This window comes from Tachyglossus aculeatus, chromosome 18 (assembly GCF_015852505.1).
Source record: "Tachyglossus aculeatus isolate mTacAcu1 chromosome 18, mTacAcu1.pri, whole genome shotgun sequence".
NCBI lineage: Eukaryota > Metazoa > Chordata > Mammalia > Monotremata > Tachyglossidae > Tachyglossus > Tachyglossus aculeatus.
In genome coordinates this window covers 15,311,451-15,332,629 of record NC_052083.1, presented here as the reverse complement: position 1 = coordinate 15,332,629, position 21,179 = coordinate 15,311,451, and the positions used below count along the sequence as shown (strand labels likewise).

General features: G+C 40.1%; 1 protein-coding gene and 1 non-coding gene across 6 annotated transcripts in view; one reads left to right on the top strand and one right to left on the bottom strand.

Moving 5' to 3' along the window:
* Positions 1-21,179, bottom strand: part of COBL (cordon-bleu WH2 repeat protein) — a 236,994-nt gene that overhangs the window by 78,332 nt on the left and 137,483 nt on the right. The gene's annotated exons all lie outside the window — the stretch shown is intronic.
* TRNAT-AGU lies at positions 6,227-6,300 on the top strand. The gene has a single exon. It is a non-coding gene; the product is annotated as a tRNA-Thr (tRNA).

Sequence of the window (21,179 nt, the reverse complement as noted above, 5' to 3'; positions counted from 1 at the left end):
TCTGTTGGGTATAAAGAAGGAGGACATTCCAGGTCAGAAGCAGGACATGGGTGAGAGGGAGAGACAGACAGACCTACTCACTTAGGTACAGTGAGTAGGTTCGCATTAGAGAAGCGAAGTGTGCAGGACGGTTTGCAGTAAGAGAGCAGCAAGATAAGGCAGGAGGGGGCAAGTTGACTAAGACCCTCCAGGCATTTCAGGAGCGAATGTTAAAGTACCGCCAGGGGCCATCTTTACACTCATCCACTGTGGAAGATGTCTGTTACACTACTCAATCAATCAATCCATCACATCAATATTGCCCACATTCACACTCATTTCATAAAAGCTCACTGCCAAAAGCAGCATCTTTGAACCCCATAGTGCACCTTTATACAATACAGGCATGTGTAAACAGAAAGACTATTAATGCACAGATTGTTTTCTTTTTGGTCTTTTCTTTCTCAGGCTCAAATTCCTAGGTCACTCTACCGTTGCACTTCCTGGCCCCAGCTGCTTTCAGAGCCAGCAACCTCAACTGAATCAAGAGTATGGTGTTTTATAGTGAAGTCTATATTTTGAAGGCAGAGGAAAAATGGTGTATTATTTATTGATATCATTGTGAAATCTTCTCCAGGGGAGTTATCGGTGCCAGAGAAAATGCCTCCTATCACCACAAACTCTGCTGATTCTAGAACAATATAACACCACGGTTACTTTCTGAGAAGCTATGCAAAGAAACAAAAGTTTCTGTTAAATGAAATGGAAAGAAATTACCTAAAGGACAAATAAACTCTCTCTCTAGAATTCAATTGCCAAACAGATGGAAATGTGTTTAATCTCAGCCAGCATCAAAATAACACTAAGACTTCCTCAGTTCAACTACTGAACTTAAAGTAAGGAAGGTATCTTGACATTGCACATAGAAACAGATCTCAAAGTAATCGCTGAAGTCTACACCAACATAACGGAAATTGAAATTAATGCTTTTAAACTGAAAGATAAAGTATTTGATCAAGAAATACAATTATCAAATTAATGAAAAGAAAAGCTTAATAAGCATCTTCCAACTCCAACAATCAATTTTTTAAAATGGTATTTTTAAGCACTTACTCTGTGCCTGGCACTGCACTAGGCACTGGGGTTGGACACAGTCTCTGTCTCACATTCATTCATTCAATCATATTTATTGAGCGCTTACTGTGTGTACTGTACTAAGCCCTTGGGAAGTACAAGTTGGCAACATATTCATTCATTCATTCAATCGTATTTATTGAGCACTTACGATGTGCAGAGCACTGTACTAAGCACTTGGGAAGTACAAGTTGGAAACATATAGAGACGGTCCCTACCCAACAGCGGGCTCACGGTCTAGAAGGGGGAGACAGACAACAAAACAAAACATATTAACAAAATAAAATAGAATAGTAAATATGTACAAGTAAAATAGAGTAATAAATATGTACAAACATATATACGGGTGCTGTGGGGAGGGGAAGGAGGTAGGGCGGGGGGATGGAGAGGGGGAGAAGGGGGAGAGGAAGAAGGGGGCTCAGTCTGGGAAGGCCTCCTGGAGGAGGTGAGCTCTCAGTAGGGCTTTGAAGGGAGGAAGAGAGCTAGCTTGGCGGATGTGTGGAGGGAGGGCATTCCAGGCCAGGGGGAGGACGTGGGAGGGAGGGAGGTGAGGTAGGAGGGGGTGAGGTGATGGAGAGCCTTGAAGCCGATAGTGAGGAATTTTTGCCTGATGCGTAGGTTGATTGGTAGCCACTGGAGAGCTCACATAGGGCTCACAGTTTGAATCCCCATTTTACAGATTACTTAATTGAAACCCAGAAAAATTAAGAGATTTACCCAAGGCCATTCAACAGACAAGTGGCAGAGCCAGGATTAGAACCCAGTTCCTTCTGACTCCCAGGGCCTTACTCTGTCCATTAGACCTTGCTGCTTCTCGATGTGATACAAAGAGATATGATGAAAAGGGAAAAAGATGAGGAAGAGAGGAAGTCAAATTTCACCCAACCTGTAATTTACTGCAACTTATTTAGCAAATTTCTCCCTTCCTAGATTGTAAACTCTTTGAGGGCAGGGATTGTGTTTATTTGTACCCTATTGTACTCTCCCAAGCACTACTAAGTTCAGTCCTTAGCATAGAGTAAGCCCTCCAAAAATGCTATTGGTTGATTGATTCTAGGCCAAGTTTGCTTCTATTTGTGTGAGAAAGAAGAGACATCATAATCTGTCAGAGTATTAAAATTGTGATGTGTAATCCCCAATTTTGGTGAATCCCACCAGGCCCTAATTTTCCTCATCTCCCATTTCCTTCTGCATCCCCCAGATTTGCTTTCTTTGCTCTTACCCTCTCGCAGCCCCACAGCACTTATGTCCATATCTGTAATTTTATTTATTTATATTGCTGCCTGTCTCCCCCATCTAGAATTTAAGCATGTTGTGGGCAGAGAGTATTTACTGTTGTATTGTACTCTCCCAAGTGCTTAGTACAGTGCTCTGCACACAGTCAGCTCTCAAAACATTTGATTGAATGAATAAATGAATGAATGATCTCTTTGTACCTGTGCTAAATTTTGCAAAATGTGCTTCGAGAAGATCGCTGAGAAACCCAGGCAACCTGTTTTCTGCCTCTAGTCTTTCATCAGCTATATGGTAAATCATCATCATGTCATCTTGGCCTGCAATAAAGGTATCCTTTCAATTCATCACCCAATCAATCAATGGTATTTATTGAGGGCTTACTATGAACAGAGCACTGTATTAGGCACTTGGGAGAGTACAACAGAATTAGCAAGCATGTTCCCTGCCCATAATGTTTGCAGTCTAGATATGAGCTTAAAGTCTATTAAAAATTATGGTATTTGTTAACTGCTATGTGCCAAGCACTGTTCTAAGCACTGGGGTAGATACAAGTTAGGTTGGACAGAGTCCCTGTCCCACATAGGGTTCACACTCCTAATCCCCATTTTACAGATTAGGTAACTAAAACTCAGAGAAGTGAAATAACAAGCCCAAGGTCACACAGCAGACATGTGGCAGAGCCAGGATTAGAACCCCTGACCCTCTGAGTCCTAGGCCCATGCTCTATCCACTAAGCCAGAACTGGCAATGAGACGAATTGGGGAGAATGCGAGGATTAGATGCCCCACAAACCAGAAGAAGAGAAGGAAAATCAACTTCCTTAGCAAACAATGAAATTTCTTTGAAGAGCTAGTGTGTGAAATTCTTTAGCATGGCACATTTAAATTCCTCAGCGCTGTATTACTTCCTACTTTAGCCAAGGAATAGATTTTCTTTGTAGATGACAGCTTATTAGGAACTCATATGCTTCTTTAAAAGTGATGTTGGCTCTAATAGCGGAATTCTGGCAGTGTTCTTAGGAGATCAGGCAAATATGTCAGGCACCAAGTAATACTGAAAGGATCTGAGGGAAATAAAATATGAACCATTTTAATAATGAAGACTTAATCAGCCTCATAAAAAATTTGGCTCTATTATTCTGTCAGCAAAATGAAATATGTTTTAAAGTCAAACAAGAGGCAAAGCTCATGCAAAACCATTAGTGCTAGACATATATCACAGAGCTTATAGTAAAACACTCACAAAGATGTACCTACTCCTGATATTATCCTATATGATACATCTAAATGTTTTGGCCCCAACCACATGCTAATAATTTTCCACTGAACGCTTCTGAAAGTTCTCCTTTATGGAGTTTTAAGAAGTTGTTTTCTTGAAAAATGTCTTATAAGGGATTTAATCTAGTTAATACTATACTCTTTAGCATTAATCTTGGAAGAAAATCTGAGAGGCTAGAAGAAAGCTGCCAAAACACAAAGACTGTAGTGTTTCTTTTTCTATATAATAATACGTACCAAAACAATAGAACTTGAAAATCATTTATTATGGCTGGCTGAGTCTTTTATAAAGAAATCAGGCCTTAATAATATTAACTGAAGTAATTCCCTATCCAAACTCTTATCAAAGGTCTTTACAAAATGAAATGTGTTATTTGCGATGTTCGGCATTAATTAATCAATCATATTTATTGAGCGCTCAGTGTGTGTAGAGCCCTGTACTAAGCGCTTTGGGGGACAATGTAACAGAGTCGGTAGATACATTCCCTGCCCACAACAAACTTTAAGTTTGGAGATCATCGGGTGAGTCTCCAGTCATGAGACTCAGTAGCAATGAAGAACATTTTCTTCAAGATGGTCTCTGTTTCAGAGGTTCCTAACCTAGCCAACATCCTTCAGTTGAATCTGGCAGTGGCATCTACCTGATACCAGTTTACTGATGAAGAAGGAGATCTCAAATCCAACTCACATCACTGACACCTAAGTTTCCTTGGAAGATCTTTACGGTAGCACTGACAAAGTATTTAAAGAATGTGCCCAATGTGCTGTACCACTGTGAAAGATTAAAACCTTAATTTAGATGCTGAGCCTCTAAGGGAGATTTTAATCTTTCCAACAAATATAGACTTGCTATAAAGAACGCAACAGTGCAAGTCTCCAGGGGGCAAACATGGGGGACAGAGAGAGATCAATTTGGGTGGACTCCAGTCAGGTTATTTATAGCTTGTTCGGATTAGGAAAAAAAATGCCACTAATGGTGAGATCCTATCCAGTTGGGCAGATGTGGCGAAAAAAAGAGGGCATAATTGATAGTTCATTCCCAATCTCCCCATGAAAAGCTCATCCTTTGCTGTCATGCTGTGTTTACTACTCGCAACACCTAGGGCTTACCTCTTGATACTGTGCTCTTCTTGAAGATTTTGCTCTAAAAGATATCTAATTTTAGACCGCTGCTGACCAAGACAGTCTGATACCCCCTATCTCCCAGAGTTGTTAGCTATGCCAAATCGGATGAAATTTTATTTCCTCTCTCCTCCTAGTTTATGGTCTTTCCCATACAGATGTCCATTCATTAGTTGATTGGGTAACCTACTGTTATCCATTCTCCTTGCCTGTTTAATCTAGCAAAGTTGTGTTACGATGATCATTGCTTCAGTGCTAGTAGGCTACCTAAATTTCAGGACTTCATTGTTTTCTACTTTGAAACTACATATGACACACAGTGATGTTGGCAAAATGCCCAAGAATTCAGTTGTGGCATCCATGCTAAGTCTCAGTATTTCAGCTGTATAGAAAGCTGGATTCTTCCCACAGACCAATAAACATCTTATCAACAATGGTGTCACACAAACATGCACATACATGTATCCATATACATAAATGGAGATTATAATCTAACGAAGTTCTGGTCCAAAGGAAAGCATGCAAACTTCAGAATAATAAGGGATATTTAAAAGAGATCCTGTTATCACATAACACAAACTCTTAGACTTGATAAAGTTCAGGTTAAACAAAAATCTCACTAATTCAGAAGGAGAATTTGGTGGGACAGAACACAAAGGCTCTCCTTCCCCTTTTTCTAGGCAGAAATGTAGAGAATAATGAGAAGTGCAAATTCTGAGACATGAATAAATTCATCGAGAAAGCCAGAAAGACAGATTAATTCACAAGTCAGCTGCCTGAACCCTAGGAACTTACTGCCTGGGGAGCCAGGAGTTAGGATAGAGAAAGGAGTTTGCCTTTCCTTCATTCTCCTAGACATCTCCATCCATCTCCATTCCCCTGTGTACCATACAGAGCTGAGAAAAAGACATTTGTACAAGTCTCTGCTCCTTCAGCATCCCACTTCAGCTCTGTAAAGAGCCAAATGGAGCTTAGGTAAGGATCTCTGAAAGGAAAAAGAAAGTTTCCTTTGTCTGTTTTCCTTACCCTTCCTCTTTTCTTCAGCAGCAGTGAGTCCCCCTGACTGCCCCCTGTACTGTGAGCAGGCCATTTTCTCCATTATTTCAGCACCCTCACTCCCCTTTTTGGGGCAAATTCCTCACACCTTGCTCTGCTTCTAGGTCACCGCCTACAGGGGTGGTTCCTTTCAGAGCTTGTTCCCTCATCTTGAATTCCTCACCAGATCCAATGGAGTGACTGCTTTTCACAGGGAATTGAATTTATTAGAATCCTGAAATCTTAATGGTGCCAAAACTTAAAGGCAACAGTCACCCCCCCCCACAAAATATGAGGTTTAATTGTCTCAGAAACTCTACAGTTCTATCTATAAACTGATCCCCCCATTACTACGTATTGTTTGATCATTTGGGGGTATTTGAGGAGAATTTGGTTCTCAAAAACTCAAAAACATGTGCAGAATGACGATTCAGAAAAGCTGTGGCCCTGTCGCTTAGTTGGTTAAAGCGCCTGTCTAGTAAACAGGAGATCCTGGGTTCGAATCCCAGTGGTGCCTGCAGTGGGGGATGGTATAACGATGGTGCATTCCACTCTTCCTTATCTTCTAGACTGTGAGCCCACTGTTGGGTAGGGACTGTCTCTATATGTTACTAACTTGTACTTCCCAAGTGCTTAGTACACTGCTCTGCACACAGTAAGCGCTCAATAAATACGATTGATTGATTGATCTGGACAGTGGAGTACAGTACAGACGGAAATGGGAAAGGGTGGAGACAGAGAGGCCAACATGGAGGCTCTTGCAGTAGTCAAATCAGGTAATGACAAGTGCCTGGGCTCGCACAGTGGCAGATAATGGAGAAGAGAGGAAGTGGCAGATTCCGAAAATGTTGTGGAAGAAAGGAAGAATCAACAGGATTTGGCAACAGAATGAATATGGGGATGGAAAGAGAGGAAGGAAGCCATGGTTATGAGCTTGAGAGTTGGGAGAATGGGATATCACCTGTGATGAAAAAGTTAGGTGGCAGTTAGGATTTGGGAAGGAGGGAGTTTTGTTGAGCTTGTTTCCCTGAGTAAATAAGTACTCAGGGCAGGATTTACACATTATTCATTTTTCCAGGACTGTAAATACTTTCAGGGACACAAACAGAGATAGGGATTTCTTACTGAAACAAACCATGCAGGATATCTAATTCTTTCTTCTCTAATCCCTCCCACTGGCCTTTTAACCTGAACAATCTTCCAACTTCATTAGTATCTTGTGACACGATCAGCTCTTAATTTTAAGTGATTGTGCAAATTTCTCCTTGCCTTTCGGGATATGAAAGCCAACAGAAATATGAAAAAAATCTTAATTTCAGATGAACTTTTCCCAAATGCCTATCCAGTTCCTTTAATAATATTGATTTAACCCCAGTCTGAGACAAAGGATCTCCATAAACAAAGCACTTCCCAGTGCTTCTTTCAAAAAAGTTGTGCATGAAATGATGCCAGATCCACAGAAGGTCATAGATGAAAGTAAATTTGTGTAATGTTGTCAATACTGAGTTATCCAGACATGAAAACCTAGGTTCATGTCTGTATTAGTTTATGACAAAAAATACATGAAGAGTTCAGAATATGGTTATTAGACCTGATTCTTTGTCTTCTATGAAGACAGTGTCTCCAAAGGAATCAAAACATGTAGATAAAACCACGGTGAAAGGAAATATTGTTTTTGTTATTGTTATTATTGTTATATGATACATTTTTTAATCTGGTCTTCATTTGTAGGGGCCTATATTTTCTGTATATGCTGTTTAGGGGGAGTTCCAACATTTCTTCCAGGTTCTGCCAAACAACATCAGGATGGGTCTCTGTTCAAGCAGGGGTATCAAACAGAGGCACCCTGAAGATGTCCTATGAAACCCATGCAAAATGTTAACTAAAGCAGAGGGGCAGAATTGTTCCAAGTGAGAACTGTCAACCAGTTTCATTTATATATAAAGCAGATGTTGACCATAGGCTTCTGGCAAAGGGATCTGAATTTGGCCTCTACAAGAGCAAAGTCACTCTGCCAGATGAGATACAGAGAGGCCAGAAAATTGGGGTGGCTGTTGGAGAAAGGCTTGCTCTATGGTTTATCTAGAAGACCTGAACCTCCAGCCCTGGATGCTTTGCTTCAAGTTTGAATTTACAACCACAAAGGTGTAATCAATGCTCTCTACCGCTTTCTTTAAAAAATGGTATTTGTTAAGCACTATGTGCTAGGCACTGTACTAAATGCTGGGGTAGATGCAAGTTAGTCCGTTGGATACAGTTCTTGTCCTATACACAGGCCTCACAGCATGAATGCTCACTTTAGAGATGAGGTTACAGGTCCAGAGAAGTTTTATGCCTTGCCTAAGGTCACAGAGCTGATACGTGGCAGAGCCAGGATTAGAATTTAGGTCCTCTGAATCCCAGGCCCATGCTCTTTCCGCTAGGCCTCACTGCTTCCCATTTTGACCTGTTCTCTCACTTCGAGGCTTAATGGGGATTGAGAATGATCCTGAGAAACAAGACTATCCAAGAAACAGATACTTCAAAAAGTAAAGGCAGTTTGAAGAGAAACAGATCCATTTGGTTTACCCTTTGTCCTAGCTCCTAATTTCTCAGAGTTTAGCCTATGTTTCCTCTTCATCATGTTTCCTATTCTGAAAAGGGAGCATGGATTTTCCCAGTCTTAATTTTGAACTTTTTTCATTTTTTATTCTTCAGGTTTCCCTTCTTAGCAATACACAATTTGGTGTAAATTGGTTCTTTAGGTGCTGCTGAAAGCTATTTTTTTCATGGTATTAGTTAAGCACTTACTATGTACTAGGCACTGTACTAAGCACTGGGATGGATACAAGATGATTAGGTTGGAAATGGCCCATTTCTCACATGGTGCTCACAATCATAACCCCCATCTGCAGTTGAAGTAACCCAGGCAGAGAAAAGTTGAGTGACTTGCCCAAGGTTACAGAGCAGGTAAGCGGCAGAGCTGGGATTAGAACCCTGAACCTGTGACTCCCATGCCCGGGCTCTTTCCACTAGCCCACACGCTGCTTCCCGTGGTGAAGCCCAATCCCTGACAAAGCAGAGGACTGCTGCAAGTCCCCTTTGCAAAAAGACCACCTTGGCAGAAGGAAAACAGGAGAGGGACTGCTCTTCTGGAGCACAGAATTCATGAGGAAAGGGCTGCCCCGAGGTAGGTCTGCAAGCAGAAGCAGGCTTGCTTTGAGGCATCATTAGCACAACGAAAATCTCTCCTAACTTGTCAACAACTTGGGACAAGTTCTTTCAGTCTCACTTGCAAGCATGGTAGGATCTTAACTTCGGTAGGATCATCTTCAAAAATGCATGACAGGTACTTGCACAAAAATATTAAATCTTCTCACACTACAATCTTATCTCAAAGCTAGCTTTCACATTTCCATTTCCACCATAGCCCTCCAAAGAGAAGCTTCTGATCTTGCACTACCTCTAGATTTCAATTTCACAGAATATGTTTTCAAAGGGACTATCCTATGAATAAAGGATTAAAAAAACAGTATAAGATTTTTCTCTGTGGGTAAGTTTCGCTTTCAAATAATCTTGGTTTAGATTTTGTAATGTATAAACTTACATAGAGCTAAATATATTCAGTTCTTCCACAACATGTTGGAATTGGGGATCATCTTTCTGACAAAATGCAATTTGGGGAGAAAGTGCTGTGATTCTGGAAGAAATGTTTGTGCTAATATGGGTACCTCTGACAACACAGATTTTCCTTAGTGTGGAATTTGTCAGAAATGTAACTGGAGTGTATTAGAGCAGAATATTAGACTATACTGAGTCTATTTCTAAGGCACTTTATAGAAAATATACAGCAGCGCATAAACCTATTTCCCCATAATTGCCACTTTGGCCCTTCTGCATCACCGGCACACTTTGTTACTTCACAATTCTTTATATTTTATAACTTCCTCGTACCCGAAATGTATTTTAGCGTCAGTCTCTCCCACTAGATTGTAAGCTCATTAAGGGCAGGGATAGTACTGACTAACTCTATTGTCCTCACCCAAGCTTTTAATATGGTGCTCTGCACAGAAGAAGTGGTCAATAAATTACATGGCTTGACTTGTTGATTGAATAGTAAGACCTACGGTACAGACACTTTTCATTCTGATTTGACCTTTCTATCTTTTACTGTCCTTCTTGTGGAATAATGAAAATTAATTTGCTTTTGGCTCAATCATGCAAGCTGGAACAAAATGATAACTGGGCATTTTTTGAGTTAGGGAAAGAAAATGAAATTTTGACTGTTGGTTCCAGTGTTCTTGATGGGTAAAGAAATCTGAGAACACACACACACACACACACACACACACACACACACACACGAGAAAGAAAACACAAATGTGGAGTGAAAGGGAAAGCAATCAAAGTTGTTCATCTGCCCAATTTGTGGTCATTGGAGATGAAAGGATGGAAGGGATGTTAGTGGCGATGGAAAATGAGAAGGGAAAAGAAGATGTATGGAGAAGCAATCAAATATCGGCATGTGTTGAACTGGATGGGGGGCATCCGTAACTTGTATAAACAGAGAATCAGGAGCCTTCTATGTAGCTTAATTGTGTTTAGTTTTCCAAAACCATCAGCCAATCTTACCTATAAATGTTCCACGATCTTTTGGCTCTTTTGAAAATATATGCTTCACCTAATGTTGGTAGAATTTGAAGAGATAGTCAAATGGGAAAAAAAAAGGCTGGGGAGGTAGAGGCATAATTTTTCAAAAACACCATTCCGCTCACATCTCCTCAAGCTCCAAAATCCTCCAGTGTTAGTACATTCCTCTTGGCACCAAGCACAAACTTCAGTCCATTGGCTTATAGGCACTCAAACAGCAACCCCTCTCCTACATATCCACCATCTTCTCCTCCAATAATCCAGTTCGTGCTCTTTGCTCCTCACAAGTAAATCTGCTCACTGTCCCTTACTCTAGTCTATCTCGCCACCAACTCCTTGCCTTTGCCCTTTCCCAGCCAGAACTCCGTCTTCCTTCATAGCCGACAGAAGAATGCTTTCCCCCTCTTCAATCATATCTCCTCCAGGGGACTTACCCGATTCATTTTTAAACCCCAAAGTTGCTATTTCCATAACTTCTGCTTCAGCACTTCTGCAGCACCTAAGAAGCATGACCTACTGAAAAGATCATGGACCTGAGGGTCAGGGGATCTGGGTTCTAAACCTGGCTACCCTTTTCTTCCTTATTCCTACTTGTAGTTTATTTTAGTGTTTGTCTCTCCAAGTGAAAGGTGAAAGTGAAGTGATGCAATAACAACTGAGAGTCACTGAACAATAAGCTGAAATATATGTGCATACATGTTCTGAGGATGGCAAAGAGTACTTAAGTGCTTGGCATCAGAACTAAGGGCATGGGGGAGGTAGTGGGAAGGGAGAGGGAATGAGAGCTTAATCTGAGATGGCTTCCTGGAAGACATATTATTTCAGCTGGGCTGGGCACTCCAGCTTGTGCTCTCCATTCCTCTTGAGTCTCCTAACCATCATTTGAACTTAACTCTCCTATTTCCAACCAGTTGCTTGTGCTCATTCCCCTTTGTGCAATACTCTCTCCATTCAGCTCCAGCCACGGCCCTCTCCTCTCTTCCTCAAAGGGCCACCTTCTCCGTGAGATCAATCCTGAGTAATCCTCCTCCGAGGCTATCCCACAGCTACCTCAACTTCAATTCAATTCAATCAGATTTACTAAGCACTTACTACGTGCAAAGCACTGTACAAAGCACTTGGGAGAGTACAATACAACAACAAAAAGACATTTCCTTCCCACAACAAGCTCACAGTCTAGAGGGGAAGACAGACATTAGTATGCATTAATAAATAAAAATATCTCAACACTCATGTAGAGCCATGGCCTGAGAATCATTAGAGGACCATGTGGGACAGCGATTGTGTCCAAACCGATTTGCTTTTATCAACCCCAGCGCTTAGTACAGTGCCTCAAACACAGTAAGCACTTAAATACCATAATTATTATTATTTAATCTCAGCTCCACCACTTGCCTGCTGTGTGACCTTGGACAAGTCACTCAACTTCTCTGGGACTCATGTACCACATCTATAAATGGGGATCAAATACCCATTCACCTTCTTACTTAGACTATGAGCCGTATGTGGGGCAGCGACTGTGTCAGATTTATATATATACTGTACCTGCCCCAATGCTTAGTAAAGGACATGGAACATAGGAAGGACTTTACAAATGCCAAAATTGCTATTAAAAAATACCGCTGGTTAGTATTATGCATCACTTGATACTTCAGCTTGCTATTTATACTTGTTACTTATCTTTAACACTTGGTCTTGTTCTCTTTTTATTTTTTGTGTATGTTTTGTGTACATAATATTTTTATGTACTCTTATTGATGCATATTTTTAAAGGAGTCCTTGTCTCCCATTGGGCCATAAGCCCTCCAAGAGCAGGGACAATTTTTTTGTTTCCTTCTGCATTTCCCTAAGTCCCTGATAATAACAACAATAATTATAATAATAATTGTGGTATTTGTTAAGCACCACAAGCAAATTGGGTCAGACACAGTCCCTGTCCTATATGGGGTTCACAGTCTCAGTCCCCGTTTTACGGATGAAGGAACTGAGGCACAGAGAAGTGACTTGCCCAAAGGTTATATAGCAGACAAGTGGGGGAGCTAGGATTAGAACCCTTGACCTTCTGATGCCCAGGCCCATGCTCTAGCCACTACGCCATGCTGATACAGTTCTCTGCAAATAGTAGTGCTTAAAAAAATATTGCTGTGGCGATAATGATAGCGATGATAGGAAAGGTAAGAAACATGGACTTAAACTAGGGCCACACCAATCTCTCATTTAGGCATCAGAGATTGTATCTACTCCAGAGTTAAGAACAGTCATTGACACATAATAAGCACTTAATACTACAGTTCATATTATCACTAGGGTTAAAGATGGATGTACATCTTCCCGGGACTATGTTTTATAGAGGAATCAGAATGACAAATTAGTTAAAGGACCTTGTTTGTTCATATTTAAAGACTTGGAGAATCCAGTTGAAATAATTCCTGGATATTTACTGAGTTCAAATCCATAAGATAAAGGCATTGTTTTTTCCTTCTAGGCTATTAAAGAAATCATTTTTTCTGACTTTTTTGTTACTTATTATTAACATTTGTGCTTGTTCTTTTAAATGTGTTTATTGGAACTCCTATTGATGCATATTTTTAAAGGAGTCCTTGTCTCTTTCATTGGTCCATAAGCCCTTCAAGAGCAGGCACTAATTCTTTCTTTAAAAACAACAACAAAACAAAACACGCTACATGAAATGCCATGATCCAAGGCAGCTTAAAATGAATAAGAATCTAGTCTCCTTTGGGCACTTTAACTTGTTCAGCTGAATGTGTCAGACAGGAAACTATCCATAAACAAATCTGAGATGTTAAATGACTAAAATAGCTGTGATTTCCTCTTGCAGCAAAATCTCATTATTAACTGCCATATTATTTCCACTCAAGGAAGTCACTCTGCAACACCAAATATTTTCACACGCATTGCAATGTGTAGCCTACACTGGTCCACGGATGTTTGCTTTGGCAGGATAAGTCCACTTCCCTCATTTCTCTGAGTACAATGTAATTCTCTTCTTTGCTGTCTTCAGCTAAAAAAGGAAGCAACCCCAAACACCCTGTGATAATCTTCTGAAACAACTCCATTTTCCTTTGGCCTTAGTGAAGGTGTTTTCATTTTTCCTATGTTATTGTACATTTTTCTCTTGACTATTCCAACAAAAATCAAAAAACACATTACCTAATTTAGCAGGTCACTTTTTAGAGGGAAACAAGACAGATCAGACTGTTTATGCCCTGCGGAAAGCTGGCTTGGGCAGTTATTTCATAAAAGAAAAAGGCATATGGTTAAAAACTACATTTTTTCTAAACATAAGCCAAATCAACATGGAGGCTTGTTTTGTACAATTTGATTTGGAAGAAATGGGGTTTGTTCCTGCCTTTGATCACTGCTTTGCTGTTAAACATTGATTGATATCCATATAGCTTGAACTTTTAAGTGTGAGGGCAATGTGCCTCAGTTTCCACATTCATTGCTGAAAAGCACACCATTTGCCATATCTTACAAATTTGTCACAGAAAGGAATTGAACATTGTAAATTAGCAGCAATTATCATCTCTCAAATAAGTGAGGAACTGTTTCCAGGATCTGGAGCCAAGTCTTCATTAGACAACCACTTCACAATGATCTTGAGGGAGGGGAAATTATATCATGGAATCCAGTTGTATTTGTTTACAGAGTCAGAATTTATGTGAATATGCTCCTGAAAGCCTTTTGGGGAAATGGTGTGACTGTTGTTTCCAGTTTTTAGTAAAAATCAAAGTTTCAGATTAGTTGCATCTCAGCTGTGAACTCACTAGAGGGTCTCACATTTCCTAAGTGATCCTAATATAAACTTTGGAATATTTGATTCTTTTTCACCTGGTAAGTTATTAAATATATATATTTTTCTTCTACTTGGCAAATGCAAGTCAATTTAACCAGGCAATTATAGCCTCCCTCATGCACTGTCTGGCCAATTTTCCCCCTTAAAACTCAAAAGCAAAATTTTTTATTGGAGATTCTAAACTCCTTGAGGGCAGAGATAGCATCTATCAACTTTACTGTGCTGTACTCTTCCGAATGCTTAATACAGTACTTTGCTCACTCTAAGCACTTAATATTATTGATTGATTGGCTGAATTTCTTGTAAGCAGAATAGATGAGAAATTACTTTTGAGTTTCCTAACCTTGGATTAGAGGGTGATAAGAGGAATAACTGGATCTGTGTTTACAGTTTGAATTTTAGGTTTGCAGTCATTTTTCATTGTAAACACCTTGTAGGCAGGGACCATAACATCATAACTATCAAATATATTGTTATCTTCCAAGTCCTAAGTACCATGCTCTGCACATGGCAAGCACTCAATAAATACCACTAATTGACTGATAATAATAATAATAATAATGGCATTTGTTTACGCGCTTACAATGTGCAAAGCACTGTTCTAAGCGCTGGGAGGGATAAAGGTGATCAGGTTGTCCCACGTGGGGCTCACAGTCGTAATCCCCATTTTACAGATGTGGTAACTGAGGCTCAGAGAAGTTAAGTGACTTGCCCAAGGTCACACAGCAGACATGTGGCGGAGCCGGGATTCAAGCCCATGACCTCTGACTCCAAAGCCCGTGCTCCTTCCACTTAGCCACGCTGCTTCTGTGTACTCAACCAGACATACATACCCATGACTGTATGTAATGCATGGCCATAAAATTTAGCAATCATTTGGCATGATAATTTTTTCAGAATATGAAGTGCTGACATGGCAGGCCATGTTTATCCTATGCCTCACTGTGGCTGGTAAATGGGGAAAAATTGTCTTAAATTATGCTTCCACAAAGTTTCATTTGCCTTGTTTTAGGGTCCTTGCTAAGTTTCTGCTCTGATTTTAATGAAGTAATAATAATTATAACAATAATTGTGATATTTGTTAAGCGCTTACTGTGTGCCAGGCACTGTTCTAAGTGCTGGGGTAGATACAAGGTAATTAGGTTGGACACAGTTCCTATCTCACATAGAGCTCACAGTCAATCCCCATTTTACAGATGAGGGAATTGAGGCACAGAAAAGTGACTTGCCTAAGGTCACACAGCAGACAACTGGCACAGCCGGGATTAGAACACATGACCTTCTGAATCCAAGGCCTGTGCTCTATCCATTAGGCCATGCTGAAGTACTTTATGGACACCACGTGTGAAAGTCCAGGAATTGCATCCTGATTTCACCAGATGGTTTACGGTGGCATCAGAACCAAGACAGGTAGCAGAATGTGTTTAGAAATCATTGGCAGTTCTTCACTGAATTCTCCACCAGAAATAATTACTTTATTGCTAACACCAGTTATTGAGGGGGAGGAACATTCTTCTCCATACATTTCTTATTTGAATTTGAAATCTAAAATATCAAGTGGTCAAGCTCTTTGGTTTCTAGTCAAATAAGAATAAAAGGGCTTTTTCATTACAACCTTTCAAAATTGAAGTCTCTGCTTTCAAGTTAGATGTTAAACCTTATATTTAGACAAGATGGTGATTATTTCTTTGAGATTACATTTCCCAGAGAACCTTTTTATTTCTATTAATTCATTTTTAGGAAAAAATGGGTTATGGCACAGATATGTTTCTGTAAATATACCATAAAACAGGACAGACTTTTAAATATGTTAAATATGTTTTCAATAAAAAAAAACACATTTTCAATCTCCTTTAAGTAAAAATAAAAATCTCCATTCAAAGAGCTTGTTAAATGGTGAAAAATTAGTGTTTTCAACCAAGCAGTTCTTCAACTGTAACATTAAATTTAACTTCATTCTCTGTTACTACCCTTGACACCCGGATGCCCTTTTAAAACCTTAATATGAACTTCTAAAATAATCATCTTACTCAAATTTTTCAAAATACTGAATATCAGACAGTATTAGGGCTCTGGAGCTAAGGAAACTGAGATTGACTTTGTGTGACTCCTAGAAAATGCAAATATAGAACAGAAAAAAAATAGGGGCATAAAAATAGTAATGTAAAGAAACTATCCCCCGAGTAAGATGAATATTTTTAAATTCTATTACTTTTTAATAGAATGTTCTGGTTTAAAGGACCATAATTTAAAAATATTTATACCTCTCTGTCAACAGCCAGATAAAAATGATTGTATAAAAGGAAACCCTGTACTTTGGGGGGGGTGATGAGGGAAATTTTGGATTTAAGTTATGGAATCCCACACAGATATACAGACACACAACTAGTGTTCAGGGCCCTCACTGTTCAAAACCTAAGCAGCAGTGACTTATTCGCTGCAGTCCACAGTCAACAGCAAATGCCAGTCAGAAGTAGGGAAGGGGATCCTGGTAAGAAGAGAGAGGAGAGGACAAGACAGCTGCCGAGATTTGTGTGGAAAATTTAGAGTTGTTCCTTGGAGATTTTTCCTGTGTGATTTTACTTGGGGTGATGAGTTCCACCGGGAAAATCACCAAGAAGCAATTTAAAATAGTCTCCACGTGGAAAATCATACTTCCCAACCAATCCTTAGTATTCATTGAGTGCTTACAGTGTGCAGAGGTGCTGAGTGCTTGGGTGAGTACAATATAACATAGTTGGTGGACATGACTCCTGCCCACAAGGCTCTTACAGACTAATAGGGGAGAAAGACATTAAAATAAATTATGGATCTGTGGGGCTGAGGGTTGGGTGAATAAAAGTGTACAGATCCAAGTGTGGGGGTGATGCAGAAGGGAGGTGGAGGAGAAATGAGGGCTTATTCAGGGAAGGCTAAGAAGGTGATTATACCTAAGCTTTGAAGGTAGGGAGAGTGGCAGTCTGTCAGATATGAAGGGGGAGAGAGTTCCAGGTCAGAGGCAGGACGTGGACAAGGGGACAGTGGCGAAATAGACGTGATCGAGGTATAGTGAGTTGGTTGGCATTGGATGAGCAAAATGGGTGCGCTGGGTTGTAGTTAGAAAATTGGCAAGGTAAGATAGGAGGGGGGAAAAATAATTGAGTACTTTAAAGCCAATGGTAAGGAGATTCGGTTTGAAGATGAGGTAAATGGGAAGCCACTGGAGGTCCTTGAGGAGTTGGGAATCATGGACTGAATGTATTTTTAGAAAAATTATCTAAACATCCATTTTATACTATCATAAACTGACGGCCATTGATGTATGTTTTTCCCCCATCAAACTAAGGCTCTAGGTTTCACATGTCTCTGATAATTGCATCAAAATCAGCATTCTGTTAAATTCAATCTTCCTGGCCCACGAAATGCACCTGAACAGGGATCAACTAGGCCATCTGCATTCTGACATCTACCACTTGAACCCCATTCCTTCCAGCACTGGCATATTTTAGACCAGCTCAGGGCTGGCAGCGGGCCGGATAATCTGGGCAAATGTCTGAGGTTTGACGGCCTGATTCTGGATTCAATTCAGTCAAATTATTTTGACTAGAAACCAAATAATTTAATTGCCCAATACTTCAGATTTCAAATTCACATTACAACTAATGGAGAAGAATCTCCCTTCCCTATAACAGCTGGTGTTGACAATAATGTACCCATTCTTGCCGGAGAATTCATGGAAGAGCCGCCAATAGTTTCTAAACAGACTCTGCTACCTGTCTTGGTTCTGTTACCATCACAGTGGTAGTATGTCTCCCCCGCTAGACTGTAAGCTCCTTGTGGGCAGGGAATATATCTACCCACTCTGTTGTTTTGTATTCTTTGAAGTGCTTAGTACAATGGGCTGCACACAGAAAACACTCACTAAATACCATTGATTGAATGATTGATAGTAGTAACAGTATTTAGTATTTATTTAGTGCTTATGGTGTGCGCAGAAGGCAATGGCAAACTGTATCTTTACCAAGAAAATTCTATGGATACACATATGAGAATGACTATGACAGAAGATGGGATGTTCTGAAGAGGGTATGTCCACGGAGTCGCTATGGATTGGAAAACAACTCGACGGCATCTGAAGATGATGGTGTGCAGAGCACCGTACTAAGCACAAAGAGACAATACGCAGGTGGAAATTAAACACAGACCTTGCCCCCTGTGGGGCTCACAGTCTAAAAACAATGAAATATTTACTACAAAAATAAACTCTTCCAATATAACCTTTATCCCATGACAACACAAGAAGGGTTAATATTGTACTGCATCCCAGCCAGAGGTAGGCAGGTGAAAAAGCTATGCTCTCCCAGTTATCCTCTGGTTTCATAATCAATTCCTAGCGTACAGTTGAAGAGCATTCCATATACTCAGGAGATTACAGAAATAGAAGAATAATACTATTGTTGTTTTTTTTAAAATAGCCACTGTGTGGCAAGTCTGTATTTTTCAAAAGCCATTCTATTACAAGAGCTACTACTACTGTCAAGAGCCAGAAACGTCTTGGTAAAAGCAGGATTGGATCCTAAAGATTTCTTTTTTGAGCAAAGGACTGGTTTGACTTTTCATTACGGAAATGATTCTGAGGATCACAAGAAGGTTTCTCCTTCTACTTGAAGAATCTAAACCAAAGTGGGTTTAGAAGCTAGCAAACAGGCAGTCTCAAAGGGTTCCTGATTTTAAGGGAAGTCCAAAATGGGAGCTCTGAAAATATGGGACCTTAGCCAAGTAGCTCTGCTCTATAAAACTTCCTCAATCCAGAAAAAATTATTCAAAGAATATAATGTATTACCTATCAAACTACCAATTCATCTTTTCTTGAATATCTCCACCACAATAGAACCATACTTGAACAGTAAACATAAAATGCAATTTCCCAGTGATTTTCTTCATGCTTTCTCATCTGCACAAGGGAGGTTGATGTTTCTGACCTACCGAGCTGGGACTCTGAAAAGAATTGCTAATGAATGATTAACTTTGTAAATACAGAGTATCTAATAATAACATGTTGTTAAACCAGTTTCTAGCATTCCTTCTTGAAATGCTTTACTGAGCTAAGAAAGAAAAACTAAAATATGACTGGAGTAATTGTGAAGACATTGCTCACACTTCTCTTACAGTACTTAATATTGTTTTTATTTTTCTCTTTCCCAAAAATAATAGTTAGGGCCAGCCTCCTCCTCTAACAAAAATCCCCACACAGCTTTCTCCTTCTCGGGTAACTACCCTAGATCCTGTCCTTAGGGAGCTTAGAAACCTGGAAATGAATCTGGAAGAATTTGTTCTCGGTAAAAGGGAAAGACGCATTCTGAAAACCTGTTTTTTTCCTATGACAGGAACTAGCTTGCTGCATCCTGCTCTGAAAATAGGAAAAAAAAAGTCTGCCACCCTATATATCTATTATTATCAGAGGAGACCTTTGGATCCTCCAAAGGAAAAAAAAACCACAACAAACTGAGAAAGAATGGAAACACATTGCGGGAGAGAGGCTGAGAAGCTCTGACCTAAAAAGACCCCTTGGGAAAAAACTCCCTTCCTGTCTGAAGGAAGGGGGAAAAATACACTTGGGTCTAGACCTGTGATGAAGTTTCTGACTTAGGTGTAACCTAAGAGAAGAAGATAAGTAATCTGAGGTCATTAGTCTCCTCTGAGGAAAATCTGTGTTGCTGAGATAACTACCTCCTGCGAGATATAACACGTTAATGCTGTGAACTGTTCTTGACCTTCACTGGAGGCTCAGGCCCACGGAATCAAAAAGGAAATACAACACTCCCATAATAGAGCAAAACATTTATGCTGTGTCATTGCAGTTTTCATTTCTAGAAGTGGAAAGATTTCTGCCACCTCCATAGGAAATTCTGGCAGCTCACTCAAGTTAAGGAGGATCCTAGAGTTTATATAAACCCAAGTTAATTCAAACAGCTTGGACAGGCTGCCTCAACCATAAAGGAAACCACACCTAGGTCCTGTTACCCTCCTTCCCGAAACATTCTATGGTAAACTGTAACGAATTTACAAAAGGGATATTTTAAATCCATGCTTTCCATTTCTACTATATTTGTTTTTTCCTGAAGAACAGAGGTTAGTCCAAGGAGTTGTGAGGGGAGAGAGAGAAATGGGGGTGGGACTGGAACTATGTTTTACTGGAAAAAAAGCTAAAAACCAGATGAAATGATCCAAGGGTCATATTTTGCCATCCCTGTTTAAAATCTCAGCTTTCACAAAATAGCATGTTTCCTTGGTCTCAGAATGTATGACTTTGAATGTCTTCACATATGCAGACACACCCACATACAACTATGCATACGTATGTGTATATGGAGTCTCCCTACCAGAATCCTAGATCTGTAACAGATCGAGAAAGGTCATCCGTTCCTGCCCTCAGCCTCTGCGCCAGTCCTGGACTGATGAACATCCTGCTGCTATATTAAAGATTTTTCGTGGGGACACCACACTCTCCTAACTCATACCACTGTGTGAGTAATTCCTAGGTTATCTTCTACACATACAAACACTATACACCCAGAGGATAACACGTTCCTGGTAAATGGCTTTCACATTCTTCCATTTTTTCCCCATCATCAGTACTTATTGAGCACCTATTGTGTGCAGCATACTGTACTGAACACTTAGGAGCATTTGATAAAAGTTGAAAAGAGGGTCTTCAGAAGCTTATAAATGAATAGGGGAGGCAGGCAGTACTTGAAAGTATTAATACAACTAAGAGAGAGAGATCTACCTGGTACAAAAGTGAAAAAAAATGAATAAAGTTAAATAGATTAACCTAGGTTCTAATCCCTGCTCTGCCGCTTGCCTACTCTGTGGCCTTGGGCAAGTCACTTTACTTCTCTATGCCTCAGTTACCTCATCTGTAAAATGGGCATAAGACTGTGAGCCCTATGAGGGACAGGTACTATGTC